Raw genomic sequence first — 8,497 nt, forward strand, 5'->3', positions numbered from 1 at the left:
AGGGTAGATAGAAAGAAGGACAGTTGAGGGAGATGGTGGTCAAAAACAAAACTCTAGTGAGGAGGGAAAAGGATAAAGGAGAGAGAAAATCATAAATGGGGGTCGGGGTGGGGAATAAGATGAAGAGAAAGATGAAGATAGTAATCATAACTCTGAATTAAATGGAATAAACTCTCCCATAAAACAGAAGCAGATATCAGAGTAGATTAAAAACCATAATCCTACAATATGTTGTTTACATGAAATGCATTTGAAGCAGAGGGATATACACAGAATAAAGGTAAAAGGCTAGAACAGAACATATTATGCTTCAGATGAAGTTAGAAAAGGAAAAAGAAAAAGCAGGGGTAGCAATCCTGATCCCAGACAAAGCAAAAATATATCTAGTTAAAAGAGATAAGGAAGTAAACTGCATCCTTCTAAAAGGTGAAAAAAGGATGTCCATTATCACTACTGTTCTTCAATATTGTATTATAAATGTCAACTTCAGCAATAAGAGAAGAAAAAAATGAAGCAATTAGAATGGGCAAAGAAGAAATAAAGCCAACACTCTTTGCAGATGATATGATGGTATACTTACAGAATCCTAGAGAATGAAGTAAAAAACTATTTGAAATAATAAAAAACTTTAGGAAAGTTGCAAGATATAAAATAAACCCACATAAATCCTCAGCATTTCTATATATTACTAACAAAGCCAAACAGCAAGAGGTAAAAAGAGAAATTCCATTTAAAGTTAATGTTGATGTTATAAAATGTTTTGGAATGTACCTGCCGAAAACAAACCCAGAAACTCAATGAACTCAATTACAAAACATTTTTCACACAAATAAAGTCAGATATAACAAACTGGAAAAAACATCAGTTGTTCATGGGTAGGCTGAGATAATATAATAAAAGTGACAATTCTACCTAAATTAATTTACTTATTTAGTGCAATACAAATCAAACTAACAAAACATTATTTTATAGAGCTAGAAATAATAATAACAAAATTCATCTGGAAGATCAAAAAGTCCAGAATCTCAAGGGAATTAATGAAAAGAATACAAGAGAAGGTAACATAGTCATACCAGATATTAAATTGTATTATGAAGCAGCAACATCAAAACTACTTGGTACTCGCTAAGAAATAGTGTGGTGGATTAATGGAATAGGTTAAGTACCCAAGACCCAGTAGTCAATGACTGTAGTAATCTACTGTTTGATAAACCCAAAGACTCCAGCTCCTGGGATAAGAACACACTATTTATAAAAAACGTCTGGGAAAATGGGGAAGCAGTGTGGCAGAAACTAGGCATAGACCAACATTTACAACATATACTAACATAAAGTCCAAGTGGCTACATGATATAGACATAAAGGGTGTTACAATAAGCAAACTTATAGAACAAGGAATAGTTTGCCTGTCAGATTTATGGAGTAGGGAAGAATTTGTGACCAAACAAGAGATAGAGAACATTATAAAATGCAAAATAGATGATTTTGATTACATTAAATTAAAAATGTTTTTTCAGAAACAAAGCCTATGCAACCAAGATTAGAAGGGAAACAGAAAGCTGGGGAACAAATTTTGCAGTCAGTGTATCTGATAAAGGCTTCATTTCTAAACTGTATAGAGAACTGAGTCAAATTTACAGGAACACAAGTCATTTCCCAATTGGTCAAAGGTCAAAGGATATGAAAAGACAGTTTTCAGATGAAGAAATTAAAGCTATCTCTAGTTGTATGAAAAAATGCTCTACATCATTATTGATTAGAGAAATTCAAATCAAAACAACTCTGAGGTACCATATTAAACCTATCAGAATGGCTAACATGACAAAACAGACAAATGATAAATGTTAGAGAAGATGTGGGAAAATTTGAATACTAATAATTCATTATTGATGGAGTTGTGAGCTGATCCAACTGTTCTGGAAAACAATTAGGAACTATGCCCAAATGGCTATAAAAAATGTGCATACCCTTTGATACAGCAGTGCCACTTCTAGGGCTGTATCCCAAAGAGATCATAAAAATGGGAAAAGAATCCACACATATACAAATATTTATAGCAGCTCTTTTTGTGGTGGCCAAGAACTGGAAATTGATGGGATGCCAATCAATTGGGGAATGGCTGAAGAAGTTGTGGTATAAATGCAATGAAAAACTATTGTGCTACAAGAAATGATGAACATGCAGATTTCAGAAAGAAACCTGGAAAGGCTAACATGAAATGGTACTGAGTGAAATGAGCAGAACTAGGAGAACATTGTACATAGTAATAGTGTGATGTTAAGGTAATTAAAGATCTTCTTCACCCATTTAATAGGCCTTAGCTGGAGCTAGTTAAGGGAAGCTTAATTAGGGGAGGCTTGTTTGTAGTAAGGGCCAAAACCTCTTGCTGATTAGACAAAAAGTCCTCAGGCCCTAAGAAGGGAATATTTACCCTGAGGGTAGCCATTAATGTGAGAATTCATCCAAAGGAGAAGGAGAAGGAGAAGGAGAAGGAGAAGGAGAAGGAGAGAATGAACTGTAAGGGATCAGAGGACTGCAAGGACTTTCTGAACTGCAAACTCTCACAACTGAGGGAAGAGAAGACACAGGCAGGTTTGTGAGTGAATGTTTATGGGAAAGCCCCAGCAGAGGGGAAGGTTACAAGATGGCGTGGCTCCTTCTTGTGATATTGTGTTTTAATTTCCTTGCTGTTACATTGAAGTGGACTTACTGGTTTTGGGATACAATTGTTGCTATGTCGAATTGGAATTATTGGTTTTGGGATTTAATCCTCTGATGTCTGAATAAATGTTTTACTTCTTCTGCCTTCTATATAGAGAGTATCTTATATTTTGCGATTTTGAACTATACAGTCATATTCATGATCACTATTGATGTTGTGAGTCTTGCTTACTGATACAAACAGCCACATTGTACAATGACTAAATTTGATAGGCTTGGCTCTTCTCAGCAATGCGAAGGCCTAAGATGATGCCAAAAGACTCAGTATGAAAAATGCTTTCCATATCCAGAGAAAGAACTATGGAGTCTTAATGCAGATGGGAGCATACTATTTGCTCTTTTGTTGTTATTGTTTTATTTTGTTTCTTTTTTTTCTAATGGTTCCTCCAATTGATTCTAATTCTTCTGTAAAACAAAATTAATGTGAAAATATGTTTAATATGAATGCATATGTACAGTCTATATCACAGTGCATGCCATCTTGGTGAAGTTAGATGGGAGGGAAGGGCAGAAAATTTAATACTCAAAATCTTATGGAAGTGAATATTGAAAGCTAAAAATAAAAAAAAATAAAAAAAGAAGCCACAAGCTTCCCTTAGAGTCAGGAAAACCTGAATTTGCTTCTGACTCATACTGGATATATTCTCTAGGCAATTCATGGCCTGTAGTTCATGAAACTCCCTATGTCTGAGTCAGATGGAAATGTAATTGGGAAATGTTTAACAAAATAAATAAAGACGAAATGCAACATAGATAATCTTAACTTGTGATTTTTCCAAGTCATAATGCAGCCTTCAGAGATTTGTTTATGTTTCAGTTTGACATCACTACTCTCAGTGCCTCAGGCAACTCTAAGACCTTAAGTTATAGGTTAGATATAGAAATAGAAAGAGTAGAAGGAGTTTCCTGATTGTGAGTTTCCTAGATCGATGAAATTTGAATGTTTTCCTCTAATTTCCCCTCCCATTAAAGAAGGAATATAGGAAAGGAGGAAGTGGGGGAGAGACGAAGAGAGAACATGAACATGGGACAGAGAGGGGGAGGAAGGGAAAGGATGGGAAGGAAAGGGGAGGGAAGGGGAAGGGAGAAGAAGGGAGAAGAAGGGGAAAATAAGAGGAGAAGAAGGGGAGGAGATGGAGGAAGGAAGGAGGGGAGGAAGGGAGGAAGGAAGGGGAAGGAAGGAAGAAAGGGAGAGGAAGAAAGAAAGGGAAGGAAGGAAGAAGAGAAGAGGGAAAAAGAAAGGAAGGAAGGAATTAAAACAAAAGAAGACAGGAAAGAATGAGGGAGGTAGGGAAGGAAAGAAGGACTGAAGGAAGGAGGTAGAAAGAAAGAGAAACAAAGGAAAGAAGGAAGCAAAAAAGAGAAAGAGAGGAGGAATGAAGGAGAGAGGGAGGGAACAAAGGCCTGAAAGAATAAAAGAAGGAAGGCAAAAGGAGAGAAAGTGATGAGTATGATGGATTCAATACAGCATAATGGGTCACGAACTGAAAAATGAAGTGAGCAGAGTTAGACAAACAATATAAAAATAGCTACAGCATTGTAAACATAAATAATTTAAGAAAACTGAGCAATATATAATTATTATGACTATGCTTAAACCAGGAGAAAAAAATTTTCAAAATTCAACTCAATAAGGAAGTTGAATACTACAGGAATGACTCATTACATATACTGTCAGGCTACAGGGGTGGGGAACCTGTGGCCTGGAGGCCATATGTAGCCCTCTAGGTCCTCAAATGCACCCCTTTGGCTGAAGCCAAACTTCAAAGAACAAATCCCCTTAATAAAAGGAATTATTCGGTAAAACTGGAACTAAGTCAAAAAGCCCTACCCAAGGTCCTAGAAGGCCAAATGTGTACTTGAGGATGAAGTTTCTCCATCCCTGATGTGTTGTTTAGTAATGCTCAAATAATTGTTTTATTTTATTTTTTTAAATTAACTCTGAAAAGTTGCTTACTGTGTAGGGGCAGTTGGATGACACAGTGGATATAGCATTGATCTTCTAATCAGAAATACTCATCTTCATGAGTTTAAATCCAGCTTCAGACACTTAGCTGTGGGCTAGTTGTGGGCCCTAGGCAAGTCACTTAACCCTATTTGCCTCATTCCCTTGTCTGTAAAATGAGCTAGAGAAGGAAATGGCAAATCACTTCAGTATCTTTGCCACCAAAATCCCAAGAGTTGGCTATGACTGAACAACATCCAAAGGTTGAGGCAGGTGAGGAATATAGTAAAAAATCAATATATTTTCCAAAACAAAACAAAATTAAATGTATCAACAGAAAATTCCTCATAAAAATAAAACTTTTGAAATCACAAATTCAAGCTCCTTCCTCCATCTCGTTGACTTCTTAAATGAAAGGACAGAGGTGCACATTTAAAATTCTGTGTCATTAGTCTAACCCAATCTTTCCTCTCCTTTGGGGAAGGGTTGTGGGTTTGGCTATCCTTCTGTTTTCTGGATTTTTTAAAAAAGTTTTTTTTGTTTGCAAACACTATTAAATACCTTGTACAGTAAAAACATAAATCTTATCCCTTCAATTCAATTTTAATTCCTATATTTTTGGCACATATTGCCATTCTTTTAAGGTTGTTAGGTTGGAAGCATTTTACTGAAAAGATTGATGAGAGGGCTTACTGATTACATGGACACAGACCTTTTTCACTTAAACTGTTGTCTCTTTCCCAATGTTTGGCTTCTGAAGCTGAGTTTGTAAATCAAATATAGGACTTTAATACCTACCAGTATTAAATTTCATCTTATTAAGTCTAGTCTAACATTCTAGCCTTTCAACATCTTTTGAATTCTGACTTCCTGCCTGTGTATTAGCTGTCCCACTCAGCTACATGTCATTTGCTTTTGATAAGCATATGATCCGTATCAGTGATGATAAAATATTAAACAGCCAAGGAGAAGTTTCTAGTTGGTGCTGAACCTCTCTCTCTCTCTCTCTCAAAAAAAAAAGAGGGGTTTCCTTTATCCTCACAACTTCATTATTGGAATAATATATAGGAAATATGGTCAACACAACTTATAATTCAAGTAATATTATCAATGAATAATATTCGGTACTTCCACATATGCTTCTCTTTAAGAAAAAAAAATAGCACATCATTTCATCATGAAAATATGCAAATTATATTAACTACAGTTTTGTATCTATAGTTATTGTTGTACTGACTATTCAAAACCATATTCATTTCTGTGGTTTTCATTGTCAAAATTAAATTGTTAATCAAGTGAAATCATCATTGTTTGTTCTAGCTAAGCCTCAACTTTTCATTTCTACTCTGACATTGAATTGATAATAATGCTGCATTCATGAAAAGACAACAAATGCATAATTAGGAATTTACTAATTTTACTGAATATGTAATGAGCATGATTGTTTAATGTTAATACTTCTGTCAACAATTATAAGTTCTAGTAAATAAGCATGGTAAACCTAATATGACCATAAAAGTAAGAAACCCATCGATAACAAATAGTGTATTGCCTTGAAAATACACTCCCCTACATGAATGATGGTTTTCATTCTAACCTGACAGTTTTTGTTCTAAGCAAAATGCTTTAAAACTTTGGGAGGGAGAGTGGGGAAAAGGAGAAGGGGAGATATGGGGAGTAAAGAAGTAGTATAGGAAAATGACCAGAATCAGTTGATTCTAGTGAAGAAGGGATCACTTAAGGGAACTGTCATGCCATATTTGAGATAGGACGTGTAGGCTATTATTCTTTATTGAACCCAGCCCATATTTTTTCACCATTGTCTATCATCACCATTAAGTGTACTCTGTTTTCCTTTCCTTCTACCCTAGGCCACATTGGTATTCTTATCTTCTTTTACATAAGTGTATTGGTATTCATTTTTATAATATGGTTCAATCCTAGGCCTTTTCAAAGGAGTTGGATTGAGGGAATAAAATGTTAAACAGTCTGGATATAATAAAAGAATATAGGTTTTGGAGACAAAATTTACAGCTGAATTCAAGTCTTGGTCATGCTATTCATTTTTTTTTTATCTAAAGGGGGATATTTAACCTCTTTGAGGCTCTATTTCTTCATTATTAAAATGTTCATATTTTTATTAACTTGTGTGACCTGCTTGTAAAGGTTAGTATCCATATTAAATTTGATGATGTATATAAAATATTTTGAAAATGTGAAATGTTATATCAATAGGATCATAGATTGATATGTGGAAAGGGACATCTGTAGTCTAGGCAAACCTCTTCATTTTACATATAAGGTAACTGAGTCCCAAATGGCAGCTAGATGGCCCAGTGGATAGAGCACCATGCCTAGAGTCAGGAAGTTCAAACGCAGCCTCAGATGCTTATTAGTTGTATGAGCCTGGGCAAGTCATTTAATCCTGTTTCCCTCAGTTTCCTCATCTATAAAATAAACTACTCCAATACCTCTGCCAAGAACACCTCAAATGGGGTCATGAAAAATTGGATAAAACTGAACAGCAACAAATTTTCTACGGCTTTTCTTAGGTTAACTAGAAGGTCCTGTGGATAGAATACTGGGACTGAAGTCAGAAAACTTTATCTTCCTGAGTTCAAATTCAGCCTCAGACACTTGACACTTACTAGCTGTGTGTCCTTGGGAAAGTCGCTTAATCCCAAATACCTTACCTCCCCCCTCCAAAAACAAATAGGAGCAAAAAGATAAGTCACTTAACAGTGTTTGCTTCATTTTCCTATAAAATGATCTGGGAAAGAAAATAGCAAACCACTCCAGTATCTTTGGCAAGAAAACCCCAAACAAGGTCACAAAGTGTGAGACATGACTGAAAAAAAATGACTGAATAATAGTCCCACAAAAGTGAAATGATTTGCCTAAAGTCTTACGCTAGAAATTGGCAGGGCTGGATTTAAAAACCCCGATCCTCCTAATACTAATCCAGGACTCTTTCTATGACATTATGCTACTTCTTCCTATTGATGCAAATATTGTTGTTTTTTCATATTTGCCACTGTTATTGATATTTATTTGTGTATTGCTGAGATCTCATGTCCTTGTCTCCCTGTAAGAGCTAACATTACTGTATTTACTCAAAATAAAATGTCAACCTTTTCTTTGACTCATCAATATCAGTAACAAAGGGATCACCTTGAGCTCAAAAAAAAAAATGCAAATCAACTGGAAAAACACCAGCTGGCCTTAATCTTTCGACATTGCAGCAACTCTGTCCCATCTCAGTAGACTTGCAGGTATGTTGTTTTTTTTTTTTTTTTTAGAAACAGAAACTTAGCAGATGTAGCTACTTTTTTTCTTCCTTCTCAGAAATGGCTTCCTCTACTCCTCAAATGTCCTCAAATGCATTCCTGCTCATGCCCACATGCACACGTACATACACAAGCACACTTACATGATAAAGAAAATTATAGGGACACCACATTAAAATGTTAGGATTGTTCCCTTTCCACCCTCCCTCACATGGATTTCTTTAAGGAATTTCAAATATGAACCTGTTATTGCTGTCATTTTAAACTGCTTAGCAATAACATTTTAAAAAGTCATTGCTTTTGTTGGTTGCGTAGTGTAGAAATTGAACATTGTGGACAGTGCAGTAAAAGGTTCATGCTCTGTGTGCACTTGAAATCTTTCCTCCCTCCCCCGTTATGTAAGAGAAAGTAATAACAAGATGGAATTATAAATATTAACCTTTCCTTGTTCTTCATTAAACAACCAAGCAGATTCATTGGTTGAAGTCTCATGTGCACTAAGGCACAGTTTCTTTCTCCATGCAACCCCAGCAAAGTACTTCTT

The sequence above is a fragment of the Trichosurus vulpecula genome, chromosome 2 (genome assembly GCF_011100635.1).
Source record: "Trichosurus vulpecula isolate mTriVul1 chromosome 2, mTriVul1.pri, whole genome shotgun sequence".
NCBI lineage: Eukaryota > Metazoa > Chordata > Mammalia > Diprotodontia > Phalangeridae > Trichosurus > Trichosurus vulpecula.